Source organism: Eubalaena glacialis, chromosome 19 (assembly GCF_028564815.1).
Source record: "Eubalaena glacialis isolate mEubGla1 chromosome 19, mEubGla1.1.hap2.+ XY, whole genome shotgun sequence".
NCBI classification, from domain to species: Eukaryota; Metazoa; Chordata; class Mammalia; order Artiodactyla; family Balaenidae; genus Eubalaena; species Eubalaena glacialis.
In genome coordinates, this window is record NC_083734.1 from 47,874,637 (window position 1) to 47,890,912 (window position 16,276).

Genomic DNA, 16,276 nt, shown 5'->3' on the forward strand with positions numbered 1-16,276 from the left:
GGCTTAGTTGCTCCATGGCATGTGGGATTTTCCCGGACCAGGGCTCGAACCCGTTTACCCTGCATTGGCAGGCAAATTCTTAACCACTGCGCCACCAGGGAAGTCCCAAGACTCGGGTTTTATACCTAAGTGCAAAGCACAAGATAGGTGCTGGGAAGATGGAATAAAAACTGTTCCTGTTGTTACGAATGCTTTAAAGATGCCGAGGGAAGGTCTTTAGTGTATCATTTAATATATCTGTTCTTCATTTCAAAGGACAAATGAAATACCATTCCAGCACTTCAAGCACAAGTTGTTCCAGGCTCACCTCGTACTTTCTCTGCCCGAGTCTAAACCAGCTATTTCCCCCAAGGAGTTCTAGTTTCTTTTAATAGAGCAGGGTATTTAGAAACCAAGCCAAGGGTGCTCATTGCTACTGTGGTGCCTACTCCCAAGCCCCCTCAGTGGATGGAGCTCAGGGATATATGTATGTATACATCCTTACATCTATATTTCTGTACTTAAATATATATTGAAAACCAGTTCAAACCAGTACCTTTGATTCCAATCCAACACCACAGGATTTATTCTAGTTTTTATTCTTTCTCTCTGTACTTGTTCTCTTTTCCAACAATCCCAAACGCCCACAATCCTCAGCATACTGGGATAATCCAGTCATATATAACCATTCTTTTGTCACCACACATGGATGCCCTCTCACCTCTTGGGCTCTGACACCCTCTCCAAGCCACTGTTTCCATCATTACCTCACCTAGACACCCTCCTCACCCAGACACCCTCCTGCCCTGGATTCAGCACCCCACAGAGCCACCACCACCCCTCTGCACCTGCACTAACACCTACCTTGCTTGGTTTCACCTGTTGAGTTTTAAAAGGTAGGAGGAAAGGAGCTCCCATCTTTTCCATTGTAATGAATTTATTTAATATGAAAACACTGGGGCTTCCCTGGTGGCGCAGTGGTTAGGAATCCACCTGCCAATGCAGGGGACACGGGTTCAAGCCCTGGTCCGGGAAGATCCCACATGTTGTGGAGCAGCTAAGCCCATGCGCCACAACTACTGAGCCTGCGCTCTAGAGCCCGTGAGCCACAACTACTGAGCCCACGTGCCACAACTACTGAAGCCCGTGTGCCTAGAGCCCGTGCTCCTCAACAAGAGAAGCCACTGCAATGAGAAGCCTGTGCACCACAACGAATAGTAGCCCTTGCTCGCCGCAACTAGAGAAAGCCCGTGCGCAGCAATGAAGACCCAGTGCAGCCAAAAATAAATAAATTTAAAAAATAAAATGAAAACACTGAGTCACTGGAATGTATTTCATTTGTCTTTTGAAATGAAGAACAGCTATATTAAATGATCCACTAAAGACCTTCCTTGCAGAAGTCTGCAAGGCTGTGATAGACTTCACCTCAGAGGTCATCTACACCCGGCCAGCTGAGGGGGCATCTCCAACAAGGTCTCCATCCATGCAGCAGTGACGGGACTCCCAGTGGAGGAGGTGGTCTGCCTCAGTGCTGGCATCAACACTGCTCGCTACAAGCTGATGGTGGCAGATGCTGTGATTGAGAAATTTGCTTCAATTAAGAGTGAAATTGAAAAACTGAAGATGAACAAGGACCACTTAGAGAAGGTTTTACAAGGTGGGTCAGCAAAAGCCAAAGAATTAGCATATCCCGTGTGCCAGGAGATGAAAAAATTGGTGGGGTTTCTATAAGTTTCAACTAGTCACAAAAAGTCTTTTCTATCTTTTGGTCTACTCACTCCAGTAAAGGCAGCTTTCCTCACGAGAAAAATTATAGTTTGGGGACACTTAATTTGGTACACCTGATCATTGGCTTCATTTGATGAATAATGATTTGTAGCTTTCAAAAACAGAACAAGAAAACCTTCCTTTGGCGTTGCTGAAGCATTTCAAAGCAACAGGAACAATTTTTATTCCATCATCCTAGCACCTGCCTTGTGCTTTGGGCTTAGGTATAAAAGTTGAGCCTTTTCCTCCCCCTCTCCCGCTCCCTATACCTCTCTGCCATCTGCCAAGCTCTCTGACTCTGTCAAGCTAACTTGAACTCTGTAAGGGACTTTGCATAATTTTTCAGCCTTGGAATCACTAATGGGGGGCAGAGGACAATTAAACATGGTCAGGGTAGATTAAAGTATGACCTCAGTGCCACTCAAAAAAATACAGGCTGCCTGGACTGTAAGTCTGACTCCAGTCTGACTCGGTACTCTTTTTTTTTTTTGAATTTTATTTTATTTACTTTTTTATACAGCAGGTTCTTATTAGTTATCTGTTTTACACATATTAGTGTATACGTGTCAATCCCAATCTCCCAATTCATGCCACTACCCCCCACCCCACGCGCCCAGCCACTTCCCCCCCCAGCCACTTTCCCCCTTTGGTGTCCATACGTTTGTTCTCTACGTCTGTCTGACTCAATACTCTTAAAGCAAGAAAAGTGCTGTGTTGGCTGGAAAGGTAGCTCCACATGTGAAACTGCTCAGGAAGTTGTGTGGTTTAGATTCGAGTCTAGTAGAGAAGTGTTTCTGAAACTGATCTTCCTAAGTGGTGTTAATTTGGCTGAGGAGATAAATTCAACGTCGTTTGAAACATGAGGGACAGTTTAATTTGAGACGGGTGCACCAGAGCTATTAGAGAGAAGCCGTGTTCCTGAAGGTGGTGCCCAGGGTCAGGGTGTAACACTGTCACCTGGAGACCATGGGTTCTTACGCCTCAGAAATGATTCATCTCCCGATTTTGTGTGCTTCATCTTGAACCTGGCCTCTGCTAATGCCGTCAAATCTATGCTTTGCAATGGCTCCACTACCTGCCTTCATGTGAGTTCATACTCTCTTGGGCTCTGACTAGGAAATTAGGGCCTTGGAAACTTAGTAGGAAAAGGAAAATCTAATGTACTAAGACATCCTACTTTCCTCTAATTGATTCCTATCTTTGATTAAAGACGTTACTTTAGTAATAGTAGGGGGTTCTATCTGTGGCTTAAAAGATGAACTCAGGACAAGCAGCTTCTTTCACTCTGTTCACAAAGGCCTTTTTTTTGGTTTGTGGCTGCAGCTGCTATTTTCAGTGCCGGGCTGCATCGATGCGTTGCACATTTTTATATGCTTCTTAATTCGGTGTGCAGGTTGATTTGGGAGCCTGGGTTGAGAGATGGGAGGAGTGCTGGTGAAGAATTTTGCAAGTAAAAACACCAAAATGGTGTGTCACAGCCACCTCACTTTACTCCAGTGAATTTCTAGGTGCAAGATTGGATATCGATTGTCTCTTGACTGTAGTCAGTGGAATGTACTACATGACCAAGTTACAGGACAAACAGCCACAGTCAGATTCCATGCTCCAGTGGGGGCTCTGAGACACAATAGCCAGTAACCTTGACCAAGGGCTCAAACTTGGCATCTTCACCCTGAGGTAAGCCCCAAATTGCATTCATTCATTCATCCCCCACCTTCCTTTCTCCATTAAAACTTAAAATATCCAGGGCTTCCCTGGTGGCGCAGTGGTTGAGAATCTGCCTGCCAATGCAGGGGACACGGGTTCGAGCCCTGGTCTGGGAAGATCCCACATGCCGCGGAGCAACTAGGCCCGTGAGCCACAATTACTGAGCCTGCGCGTTTGGAGCCTGTGCTCCGCAACAAGAGAGGCCGCGATAACGAGAGGCCCGCGCACCGCAATGAAGAGTGGCCCCCACTTGCCGCAACTAGAGAAAGCCCTCGCATAGAAACGAAGACCCAACACAGCCATAAATAAGAAGAACCACTGATTCATTGCAAAAAAAAAAAAAAAAAAAAAACTTAAAATATCCAGGAATTCCCTGGTGGTCCAGTGGTTAGGACTCCACGCTTTCACTGCTGAGGTCCCAGGTTCAATCCCTAGTTGGGGAACTAAGCCCATGGTGCAGCAAAAAAAAAAAACAACTATCCTTAGAAGGAGCCACACTTTAAACACTTCCACGGGGAGGAGCAGGACTGGAGAAAGCCCTCACGTACTGGGCTGCCAGTGAGCCCCCCACGCCCTGCTCAGCCTTGCTTCCCATTGCTCAACATTTATTGGGTGATTAAGGCTGACACTCAGTGGAGCTCAGGAAATGATGAATTCCTTGGGGAAACTTTGTATTCTTAGCACTTAGCCGAGTAGCAAGCACCTGGCCCACAGTCGTGCACGATGCATGAGGACTGAATGACTAAATAGCTTCTTCCTGCCATGCCCCCACCCCCGACAACAGACATGCATTGGCACACAGTTTGTATTTAACTTCAGAAGACCGTAGTGTACAGGACTGTGGTTGCAAGTATCAGCAGCTCAAGCTGGCTTAAGGGAGAAAACAGAAGGTAGGAGGACAGAGAGGGTCTCATGGATGCCCAGGCAGAAAGGTAGAGGGGCCTCAGGAGCCCTGGGAAGTGTGTACTCACCAGCACTCCCCAGTCTGGCCAAGGACCTTCCCTGCTCCTTGGTCCACTTGTAGGAGGCGACCATCAACCCTAAGGCTTGATGTCTCTGTAATATGAGTGTGTTTGTGTGTGTGTGCACGCACACATTTAGGAGTAAGCAGTTGCCAAAATGGGTTTACAGACCAAGCAGACTCCCCAAAAGGCATGCACAGAGCACCCTTTATGTGACATCTGGGCACCACCGTTATTTACTTGATCTTTTTAAATTACTTACATTCTTAAATTTATTTTTAAAGGAAACTATATCACTGTGATAAATGTAAAATAAATATCATTTGTCCTGAACAAAAGTATTTTTAAAAAATAAATACAATGAAAACAAGAGAATAATACAAGTTCTATCTGGATCGCATTGCTGGTCAAAAGCTCTGAGCCCCAGGCCTGGAAACACCGCAGTGAACAGAGCAGAGTCACAGCTCTCTCGGAGCTCACACTTAAATGGGGCGATTCCAACAATAAACCCATAAAACATGAGTCAGGTGGGCATATGCCAGGAAGAATCGAGCAGGGTAGGGAGGATAGAGAGGTGGCGGGGAGCAGGGGAAAGGGCCCTCTGAGATGGGGTGGGCAGAGAAGATCTTCTGGAGGAGGTGACATTTTTCATGGGATGCGTGGGGGCAGAGCCTTCAAGGCAGAAGGAACGGCCACTGCAAAGGCCTAAGGATCTTGGTAGACTCCACCCCACGGCATGGGCAACACTGCATCTCAAATAGAAGCATAGGGGACCATTGCTCACTCTTGTAATAAAAGTATCTGCCTTTAGCACCTTTTAATAAGCATGTTACTGGGAGTTTGCTGGTGGTCCAGTGGTTAAGACTCCACCTTCCAATGCAGGGGACTCAGGTTTGATCCCTGGTCGGGGAACTAAGATCACACATGCCGCGGGGCAACTAAGCCTGCGTGCTCTACAGCCCGCGTGCCACAACTAGAGAGCCCTGCATGCCGCAACTACCGATTAATTAATTTAAAAAACTAATAAGAGTATTACCCAAATGCACTAAGAAATTAGCGAGAATGATTACTTGTCTCCTTCAGACCCTCAGGTCCAGGATCTGGATTCTTCTCGGTTCATTTAGGGACTATTAAAATTATGAAAGCAGCCCAACTCACGAGAGTCTGTTATATAAACCAGGATTATTGATCTGTGATCTGAGGCATACCTGACAAGCCAAGGGGATCTCCCCAGGAAAGGAAGCTGCTTGAGAAACTGAAGATCAGAAGTTGATTGCTAAGAATACACCAGAGCCTCAGAGTCAGTGGCACAAAGAGAAGCTTCTGTCAAGCCGTGGCTGTCCCGAATCCCCTGTCTGCGCGGGTGAGGCAACCACTGAGCAGATCTGTAGTAACGCTACCTCGCATTTGTTTAGACCTTAATACTCTAAAAAGGCTTTTCATATGTTTAATCCTCACAGCACCCCTGTGAAGTATAATTATCTCCTTTTTACAGATGAGGAAATCTGAAGTTCAGGGAGAATAAATGGTTTACCAAGGTCAGAGGACTAGTGTTAGTCATAAGGTAATTAGCCTAAGATTAAGGAGGGGTGGTTTGTTATAAATGATATTTGACATAATATAGGGGGTTAAACATTCTTGGCTCCAACCAACTGTGCCTGCCCGGGAACATGTCACACCTGCTCGGAGGTTAACCCTGTTGTGAGGAGGAGAGATTCCCGGGCCCCATCTGCCCCAAATCTCCCAAGGGAAAGAAGAACACTGCAGCTGTCAGAAGTGTAATCAAAAGTCCATGAAATCAGCTACATAAATTATGTTGGTTTTGCAACATTGTACAGTTTGCAACATTTTCATCAAAATAGAAAATTTTAACCCACCACCTTTACCCTGTGGCCCTGCCTGCGAGGTGAGGCTCAGCCTGGGATGAAAGGAGGACCTGGATTCGTGCCTCATCTTCCCAAGGGTCTCCACTGGGCTGGGGCCAGTGTCATGGACCGTGTCCTGTTGAGTGGCACCCATGCTCAGTGCTCAGAAGGGCCCTCGCCAGGTTCAGTGCTCTGCTGTCACCATCTTGAAATTCTTAACAATTTTTTAACAAGGGCCCCAATCCTGCTGCTGCTTCTTCCTTGCTGCTTCTTCCTCCCTCTTTCTCCTTCCCCAGGAAAAAGGGGTCTTTTCTTCCCATCTCATCAGGTGGTCCTTGGTGGCCCTGGGTTGGGCCTTTCACCCAGGGCAGGACCCCCTGCCTGCCTTGGCTCTTTCTGCCTTTCCAAGCCCCTCCCCCCCATCAGGAGGGCCTTCCAGACATGCTGAGCCTGGACCCCCACAGCTCACTGCTCCTGCTGGAAGGGCCCTGCACGCACCCTATCTCCTCACAGCTGCTACCATCTCCTCATTCAGGGCTCAGCTGCAACATCCCCCCTCTGAGACTCCTTTCCCACCAACAACCTTGAGCAGTGTCACCGCCACTCCTCAGAGCCCTCCCGTGCCCTCACTCACGCCACATTATGAGGCTTTATCATATTCCTGACACCTGGAACTATTCTTACTTGTTTATTGTCTGCCTCCTGCCTCTAGACTATAAGCTCCTTGGGTTCAAGAGACTTTGTCTACTTTGTTCACAGTTGTATCCTCAGTACCTACAATGGTGTCCTGCACATAGTTGGTGCTCAATAAATACTTACTGTGTAGCTGAGTGCACAGAGGTGCTGGTTCCACAGAGAGATCAGGCATCAAAGTGAGGAAAATCAAGTTCTGGCATCTAATCCAGCAGGAAATAATGGGGCTGAAGATGGAAGCCCAAGCTGGTAGCCCAGGGCCTGTGGACAGAAGTTGCCCTGTAAATGTGTCTCAGGAGCCAGGCATACCTGGGAAAGAGTAGGGAGTAAGGGCCCACAAGAGAGCAAAGCTGCTCAGCTCCCCAAGGGAGGGGGCCCACTCAGGGTGGTTTCATGGTACAGAGATTGCAACAGAGTGAACAAGCTGATCCACTTTGAATCTTTAAATGCCACCAACACTTGGATAATTCCCAAATCTATGTCACGAGCTAAGGATCTCACTTGAGCCTTGAACTAGTTTATCTAAATACCTTCTGATGTCTCTCTCCCCTAGAAGGCCCTCAGGCACCTCAAACTCTGTCTGTCTGTCTGTCCAAAGCAACTCATAAGAGCACAGACCAGGATTGAAATCCTGGAGTCACTAATTCATTTGTTCTCTGCATCATCTTGGCTCAGTTACCGGATTCCTCTAATTCTCAGTTTCCTCACTGTCAATCAGGTATGAACAATAATAATCCAGCAGCCCTAGCGGCCCCCATAACTCCATCCTAACTCCTTGAGGGGACAGCACTGAAAGCCAACCTCTGTGGGCTATTATGTATTTATAAGGCTAGTTTGCGTAAGGCACACTTTATCATATGTTGTGTATTTAGCAGTTATATAGATGGTATGTCCCTTGGCAACTTTTGCCTGGAGAGAATAACCATGTGTTCCTGAGTCTTGATAAGATTGTAGCAAGAAGCACTAACCTACATTTCTTCTCTAAAGTCTCAAAGAACAGTGAAGAGGAGATAAAACCTTCGAGCTTTCAGTGAGTTTCAGGTTGTTGCCCTCAGCCAGAGTCAGCTTCTTCATGAGGCACAGGGCACAATCTCCTTTACAGTGCAGTGACTTGGGCCCACAGTACTTTTAGGGGCCCTTGAAAACGTTTTAATTTGATTTATTTTAAAACCAGAAGAGGGGAATTCCCTGGTTTTCCAGTGGTTAGGACTTCGCACTTTTACCGCCGAGGGCCCAGGTTCAATCCCTGGTCGGGGAACTAAGATCCCACAAGCCCACAAGCCGCCTGGTGCAGCCAAAGATTACAAAAAAAAAAAAAAAAAATTAATAAATTAAACAACCAGAAGGAAAAAATGAATAGTTGGTAATGAATATATGATAATGAAGGCAGCCTAGGTTATATTTGTTTTTATACCAGTACATTTATAAAAAAAAAAAAAAATTTTTAATGAATGGAGGAAAGGGCTCATGAAATCAAAAGTACCCAGGGCCCATGAAAGTCACAATGTGACTAGGCCCCTCAGGTGGCATCAGCCTCCCAGATGGAGGGGCAGAGTTGATGGAGGTAGATGTGGGTGAACCCCTCACTCTACCTTCCCCCTCTGCCCAACCCACACAGTCTCAGGGAAACATTTGTGGAGAGAATTGTTGTGTAAAGTCTTTAGCATTTCTGTATGCATATAGGGCAGTCTAACTGTTTGAGCAAAGTCTCAGTGGGTCAGGAATTTGGAATGGTGGCATCCGTGGCATCGAGGAACAAAATCCAGGCTTTTTACATTTATTCATACAGAAATGATTTCCATAAATGGCATTTTCCTGGAGCACAGAAGAGCAGGACTTCTCGGGAGGATGTTACAGAGCAGGTAACCCTTGGGCAGGGTCTTGGAAGATGAAGAGTTTACCAAGTGGATGGGGATGGGATGATGGTGTCCAGCCAAAGAAATGGAATTTCACAAAGACCCATTTATGGGGGAAGAGCAGCAAATGGACAGGATCATGGCTGTTCTGGAAGGATGGTACATGGGACAGTTCTCTGAGAAAGAAATGGAAAATTTTATTGGAGCTAACCTGAGGATTATAACCCAGGAGACAGTCTTTCAGAAAACTCTGAGGACTGTTCCATCAGTTAGAGGTCAAAGCACAGTTACATAAGTTTTTGAGACAGAGTCCTACATCAAATGATGTATTATTGACAGTTGACACAATCCAGATCTACACATGCAAAGTGAGTAGTGGGTCATGGGTCATTGTGGCCCCTTACAAGATTAAGAAGGAAGGTTATTGCTTAAGAAGGTCTGGTTAATGCAGATGCACACTACACACTAAAGGGGAGAGAGGAGGCCCAAATAGGCAAAGAAAAATTTTGTTTAAATTTTTCTTGTCTTGCCATAGAATATGAATTTTACTTCATCAATGCCATAATTAGGGCTTCAATCCAGAGAAGAAGGAAGAGATTTCAGGGTATGGAAGGAGAGCCTCCCAGTTTGAGCCACCCACGGCCATGCTGTGGGGCCATCCTGTGGGGCCATCCTGTGGGGTCATCCTGTGGGGCCAATCCAGCAGCCAGATACAAATCTGAAACCAAGAAATTGGTAGGAAAGGATTTCAGTTAGGGAACCACCAGCATAAATGTGGTGGTTGGTTGAAGCCATTGCAGTGGGTGATATCTCAGTGAAAACCGAAAAAAAAAAAAAATGGGAGAAAGAATCCAGATATACAATGAAAAAGCAGGAGCGGTGAGAGGTGAGGATCCATTCAAGGTTCATGGTTGGAGATTGACCAGGGAGGCGACAGCAGAGCCGATGGAGGCTAACGGTGGGTGTCCTCAGCTGGTGTAATCCTGTTTTTTTTCCCCTTGTTATTTTCTGTATTTTTTATCAGTAAGTATATATTGCCCTTTTTGGCTAAAATAGACATTTTATTGGAAAAATAAAAGGGGTGGTTCCCAATAGGTTAAGCGCTGCTGAGAGGCCGAGAGCACTGAAGGCTGAGCAGAGACTTAGAGACATTGCCCACCTTCTTCCCCCAAAACCGCTCCCCCGCCCCAACCCTCCAGCCCCCGAGGGAACCAGTGCAACTCCCGGCAGCCGTGTTTCCCTCCCAGTGACCTGTTCTTGGCCACAGATGATTGGACAGGGGTGTTCATGTGACACCGGCTAAGCCAATCAGAGCCCTCCCCAGGAGGTTGCCTGAAGAGGGCGGCGTGAGCTTAGAGCCGGGGCCAGCTATACGCCAGGCAGGCCGACCTTGAGACCCAGGGTAAGGGCGTAGCAGCCAGAGGCGAGAGCCTGTAGAAACAAAAGACCCAAGAGGGTAAAGCCTGGGCATTTAAGGAACTAAATGGAGGCCAGGGTAGGGTCACCAGAAAGAATGGTGGAGGAGGTTGGAGAAAGCCAGGACTAGACCACCAGGGGCCTCAGAAACCCTGCTGAGTTGGGCGTTTTCTCATTACAAGGAGAAGCTGTTGGAGGGTTTTAAAAGAGGGAGTGGTCCGACCTGAATTACAATTTTAAAAGGTTAGCAATGCTGGAAAATGTGCTGGAGGGGGTGGGGAGCAAGGGTAAGGAGCAGTTTGGAGGCTCCCGCGCTATGCAGACCCCTGAGGGTGGACCAGACGTCAGAGGCGGCCGGGAAGATGCAGGGAGCAGGGGTCCAGACAAGACCCAGTGGTTGGGGGGCTGGTGAGGGAAGGGTGGCATCAGGGCAGATGATAGGTGAGGGGGATGCCGTTATTGAGATGGGAAAGAAGGGAAGACGTTAAGACCTCAGTTTGGGCATGTTAAGGTTGAGGTGTTGATGGCCCGTCACAGGGGAGGTGCTGAGAAGAAAGCAGTAGGGTACATCAGTCTGGAGTTGGGGGATGTCAGAGCTTGGATGCTGGAAATATGGGTGGCATCAGCACGCAGCTGGTGTTAAAGCCACCAGCCTAGATGAGACCACCTGGGAACTGGAGAGGAGGGGCCCAGCACAAAGGCCTGGGTTCCCCCAACATTCACAGGACTGGTAGAGGGGACAGAGCAAGGAAGGAAGGGGGAAACTGAATGTGTTTTGACCCAGAAGTCCACATTGGAGACTGCCCTGGGTTACCCCCTGCCAAGGCCAGAGAGGGCTTTTTAGATTTGGTAAAGAAGTCACCCTGACTTTGAACACTCTGGGTGGAGTGGTGGATCTGAAAGTTAAATTGGGGTGGGCCTCTTCCCTGAATGAAAGCTGGATTAAAAAGTAGCTATGGAGGACCTTTTGGGGGCAAATGAAGAAATATGAAAGTGAACTTTATATTAGATTATTGTATCAGCATTTAATTTCTTGGGTGTGATAATGGTCTGTGGTTATGAAACAGGGGGAAGGGACTTCCCTGGCGATCCAGTGGTTAAGACTCCACACTTCCACTGCAGGGGGCGGGGTTTCATTCCCTGGTGGGGGAACTAAGATTCCACATGTCATGTGGTGCGGCCAAAAAAAAGAAACAGGAGGGAAGAGGGCGGGGCACAACCTTTAAAAGAATGACATAGCTGTTGAAGATCCCACAAAAACTGGTTAGAACTGATTAGGCCCAAGATGGTGGAAGATTCCACTTCCAGTAGACCTTGAGCCTCATTATACGCTCATGGTAATACATTAGCATCTAAATGGCACACTCGTGGGCACCATGATCGTTCCGAGGCTAACCATAAAAGGCCAAAAAGTGGGCAGTGGCCCAATTCTTGGAAACCCCTGCCCTCCCCCGCCAAATAGTTGGAATAATCCTCCCACTTTTTATGGGCTGGGTAATTGCATAATTAGCCTATGTAATTACCCAGCCCATAAAACTAACCACTCCAGGGAATTCCCTGGCAGTCCAGTGGTTAGGACTCCACGCTTTCACTGTCTTGGCCTGGGTTCCATACCGGGTCGCGGAACTAAGATCCCGCAAGCCACATGGCAAAAAAAAAAAAAAACCTAAACTAACCACCCCATGTTTTGGGGTCGCTCTCGCCTTTTGAGGCAGACTGCATTCTGTCTATGGAATGTGTATCTCTCTAAATAAATCCACTTCTTACCTATCACTTTGCCTCTTGCTGAATTACTTCTGCGCTGAGACGTAAAGAATCTGAGCTTCATTAAGTCCTGAGACCAGGTGTGTGATCTCAATTAAAAGACAGTGGGTTCGAGTCCCAGCCTGTGGGTTCAAGTCCCATCTGAGTTGTGCAGTTTCAGTTACGTCAGAGAGGTCTGGTTCTTAGGAGACACACGTTGTAGTATTGTAGTATTTAGGGGTGAGGGAGCAAGATGCCTGAAACTTTTCCAGTGGTTCAACAATAACAAACTATACATATATATCTGTATATATTACATGTAATATATGTAATATTTATATAAATTGTATTTATGTTATATATAGGTATGTATATAGTTTATATATAGGTACGTTATCTATTAGAGAGAGAGATATAGCATATGTGGCAAAATGCTAATTGGAAAATCTAGGTGGGGGGCTGTTTTAACACTTTTTCAACTTTCCTGTAGGCTTAAATTTTTCCTAGGGACTTCCCTGGCAGTCGGATGGTTAAGACTCCACACTTCCACTGCAGAAGCCCTGGTGGTGCAGTGGTTAAGAATCTGCCTGCCAGTGCAGGGGACACGGGTTCGAGCCCCGCTCCGGGAAGATCCAACATGCCGCGGAGCAACTAAGCCTGTGTGCCACAACTACTGAGCCTGCACGCCTAGAGCCCGTGCTCCTCAACAAGAGAAGCCACCGCAATGAGAAAGCAGCTCACCGCAACGAAGAGTAGCCCCTGCTCGCCGCAGCTAGAGAAAGCCCGCGCGCATCAGCGAAGACCCAAGGCAGCCAAAAATAAAATAAATAAATTTTAAAAATAAAAATTAAAAAAAAGGAAAAAAAAGTAGAAAGAGTGAACTGGCAGGGCTGTGTTCCCGCCCTGTTTGTTGTTTGGCTTGAGGCGTCCCAGCACTGGAGCCTGCAGGCAGTTGGGTGGTACGGGGGTGGCGGCCTCCAAGAGAGCTCACGCAGATGACTGGTCCCCAGTACCTCTGCCACCAGTGTCCTTGTCCCCACAGTGAGCCACAGCTGCCCCCCACACCCCCTGCCTCCCCGGAGACCCTCCATGACCAGTTTTTGAAGAGCCGGAAGATCCAAGCAACAGGTCGTTATTCTCTGAAATTATCTCTCCGATTTCAGATGTGAAGTTCAGCCACAGTGGGAGGTATATCATGACCAGAGACTATCTGACCATCAAAGTTTGGGATCTCAACATGGAAAACCGCCCCACTGAGACTTACCTGGTTCACAGCTACCTCCGCAGCAAGCTGTGCTCCCTCTACAAAAATGACTGCATTTTTGATAAATTTGAGTGTGTGTGGAATGGGTCAGACAGTGTCATCATGACGGGCTCCTACAACAACTTCTTCAGGATGTTTGACTGAAATAGCAAGTGTGATGTTACTCTTGAGGCCTCGAGGGAAAACAGCAAACCCCAAGCTATCCTAAAACTGAGCAGTGTGCGTGAGGGGCAAGCAGAGAAAAGACGAGATCAGTGTCGACAATCTGGACTTTAGCAAAAAGATCTTGCATACAGCTTGGCATCTTTCAGAAAATATTGTAGCAGTGATGGCTACAAATAACCTATATATAGTCCAGGACAAAGTAACTAGGAGGACACATTATTACTTAATAATCTCACATACTGAGTATTAGTCAAACACTTGTTAAAATTTATTTTATTTTTTTTGGCCACACGGCATGTGGGATCTTAGTTACCCAACCAGGGATCAAACCCAAGTACCCTGCAGTGGAATCAGGGTCTTAACCACTGGACTGCCAGGGAAGTCCCTCAAACACGTTTTTTAAATGTTTCTTTGGGTGTTCATTGGATGCATCGACCTTAATTTCCCTCTTTGGAATAGAATTCAGTTGGAGTCCAACTTTCCCAAATCCCGAGTTCTAAGAAACTTTTGTCAAACCCGATAGGTTCTGGGACACTTCTGTTTAGAATTGAGAGCTGCCAGCTAACAGTAGGTCTTCCATAGTTGACTTGAATTTCTGATGCTTTTATTGCCCTGTTTTCTCTGGTGGGTCCAGTGTTTTGTTTCTAGGTGTCTGCTGAGGTAAAATGAAATTGTCTGTAGTATTTAAAGAGAAAAGAGAGAAGTTTTTTTAAATTAAGCAATTCCATTTGATTGAAAAAATTCAACAAAAAATAAACACCGTTTACTCTAAAAAAAAAAAAAAAGAAGTTAACAGCGGCTGTAGAGGAAGTGGAAACAGCCAAGTTTTCAAGGAGAGAAATGGTATAGTACCTGGAGGGGATCGTGAGGTCAAGGGAGGGTTTTACACAAAAATGTTTAAAATGAGAGCAAGCGTGTATGTTGACAGGAATGTTCCCGTGGAAAGGGAGAAATTGATGTTGTAAGAAAGGGGTGAGAGGTGCCAGGTAAAGTCCTTGGGAAGGCTGGCCGGCGGGTGGCCCCGAGCTTGGAGGGGACACCGCACTGAGGTGCTGCGCCAGGCCCTGGGGTCAGTGCGGGGGGGCAACCCCTCAGGAAGTAGGATCTGAGGCTCTCAGCTGACAAGAGTCAGGAGGGCAAGTGGTTGTTTCAAGCAGCTTGAGGCACAGAGCCAAAGAAAAACTGGCAAATTTGTTTGGTGTTTAAGATCTGAATGGCGATTATTCATCAGCTTAGGGGAAGAGCCAACAGGGGAGAGATTTAAGTCCTTACCCCTCTGCTACTCAGTTTTTCCATCTGTAACATGAGGGGATTGAACTGGGGGCTCTCAAAGGACCCTGCAAACTCCTGTTCACTCAGGGTCCCTTATGATACCTGATGGAGAGCTTTTACTGAATAGCACGTGTTTGGGTTGTTAAAGGATTAAAGATGGCTAGTAAAAATTGGACACTTGCCTCAGAGGTTTCTAATTGAGGGTAAAAAACCAAGAGATACAGAGAGACACTTGAAGACTGCTTAAGGCTTGAGGACACCCCTGGGGGAGCAGGGGGGTGGCCCGGAGGTTGCTGGGGCGCTGAGATGCCTTGACGAAGCTTGGGTAAACGCAGTACGAGGTCCCTTTGAGCGTAAATTCCGCTGTGTCTGGGCTCTCGCTGGAGCTGGCATTGCACAGCGTGAAATGAAACCGCACATTAATGTGATTAACACTGAATAAACCTCCGTGTGTGAGCAAATATAGCTTGAAGCGGGTTCAGGAATGTTAAAATATCTATTATTAAAGACAGCCTGCAGGGGCCGTGGCATCCGATGACAAGCCAGAGGCTGCTACTGGCATCTAATATCCCCAGAGTCGTTTCCTTCGGCAAAGTGCATTTGCAGGCTTCTGTGCTAGGCTCTTCCCTGATCCTCCAAGGAGGATTATCACCACTACCCCATTTTATAGATGAAGAAACTAAAAGCATCGTCAACAGTAGGCCTCTCAGGCCGCTGAAGGCAGAGACCACGCGTATCATCACTGGCTCCCCAGTGGCAGGCAGAAGGCCAGGGCAAGGGGAGGAGCCTCTCAGGCCCTGAGAGCCGGCCCAGCGAGCCACGAGCACTGTGCTGGGACTTCCACGACCGGCGTGCCTGCTAAGCACCAGGCTCTGTGCTGCAAGCCTCACACAGATGGTCTCACTTAGTCCTGATGACAACCCTTGGCAGTTGGTATTATTAACCCCAAGAGGAAACTGAGGGCAGACAGGTTAAATAACTTGCCAAAGGTCACCCGGCAGAATCAGGATTCAAGCTTAGATTTGTCTGAAGCGAAGCATGTGCTTGACTGCCGAGCTGGACGCTGTCTTCCAGGAGAGTATGGTGCGGACTTCTGGAATTCTTACACACAGCACAGCGCTGAGCACGGGTAATAGGGTGGCACCAGTGTCAGTGAGTATAGACTGAGGGGCAGACAGTCTGAACGGATGAATGAGTAGAGATGTGAATTCCTGTCTTGTGGGGTCTTCCTCTTCAAATTGAAGATTTCCCCAAAGCTTATGAATGCTCAATCTAATTAAGGCAAAAAGGCATCAGAGAATTGCTAGGCCTTTCCTTTGTTAACTGTCAAGTCCAATCTGTAGGCTGTTTACGAGCTGAGGTCAGAGATCAGTCTTTAGCTGCTCGCCTTTCATTCATCTGGCAAAGCCTGGAACATAAAGTTTATTGATGCAAAACTGATTGGCAGGCAGGGGTAACGAGGTGGCAGGGACAGGGAATATCAGGAGTTCTAAGCCACTCGGGTCACTCCTGCTCCCTTGCCGTGCTAACTTCACGTGCTCCAGGTTACTGGCTCGTAGCTCATAGCTTTCCGCACCACAGTCTAGA

At 47.2% G+C, this 16,276-nt stretch overlaps 1 pseudogene; it reads left to right on the forward strand.

Annotated features, from left to right (window-relative positions):
* Window positions 1-1,539: 1,539 nt before the first annotated feature.
* On the forward strand, window positions 1,540-15,551 carry LOC133080860 (serine/threonine-protein phosphatase 2A 55 kDa regulatory subunit B beta isoform-like; annotated as a pseudogene).
* The last annotated feature ends 725 nt before the right edge of the window (window positions 15,552-16,276 follow it).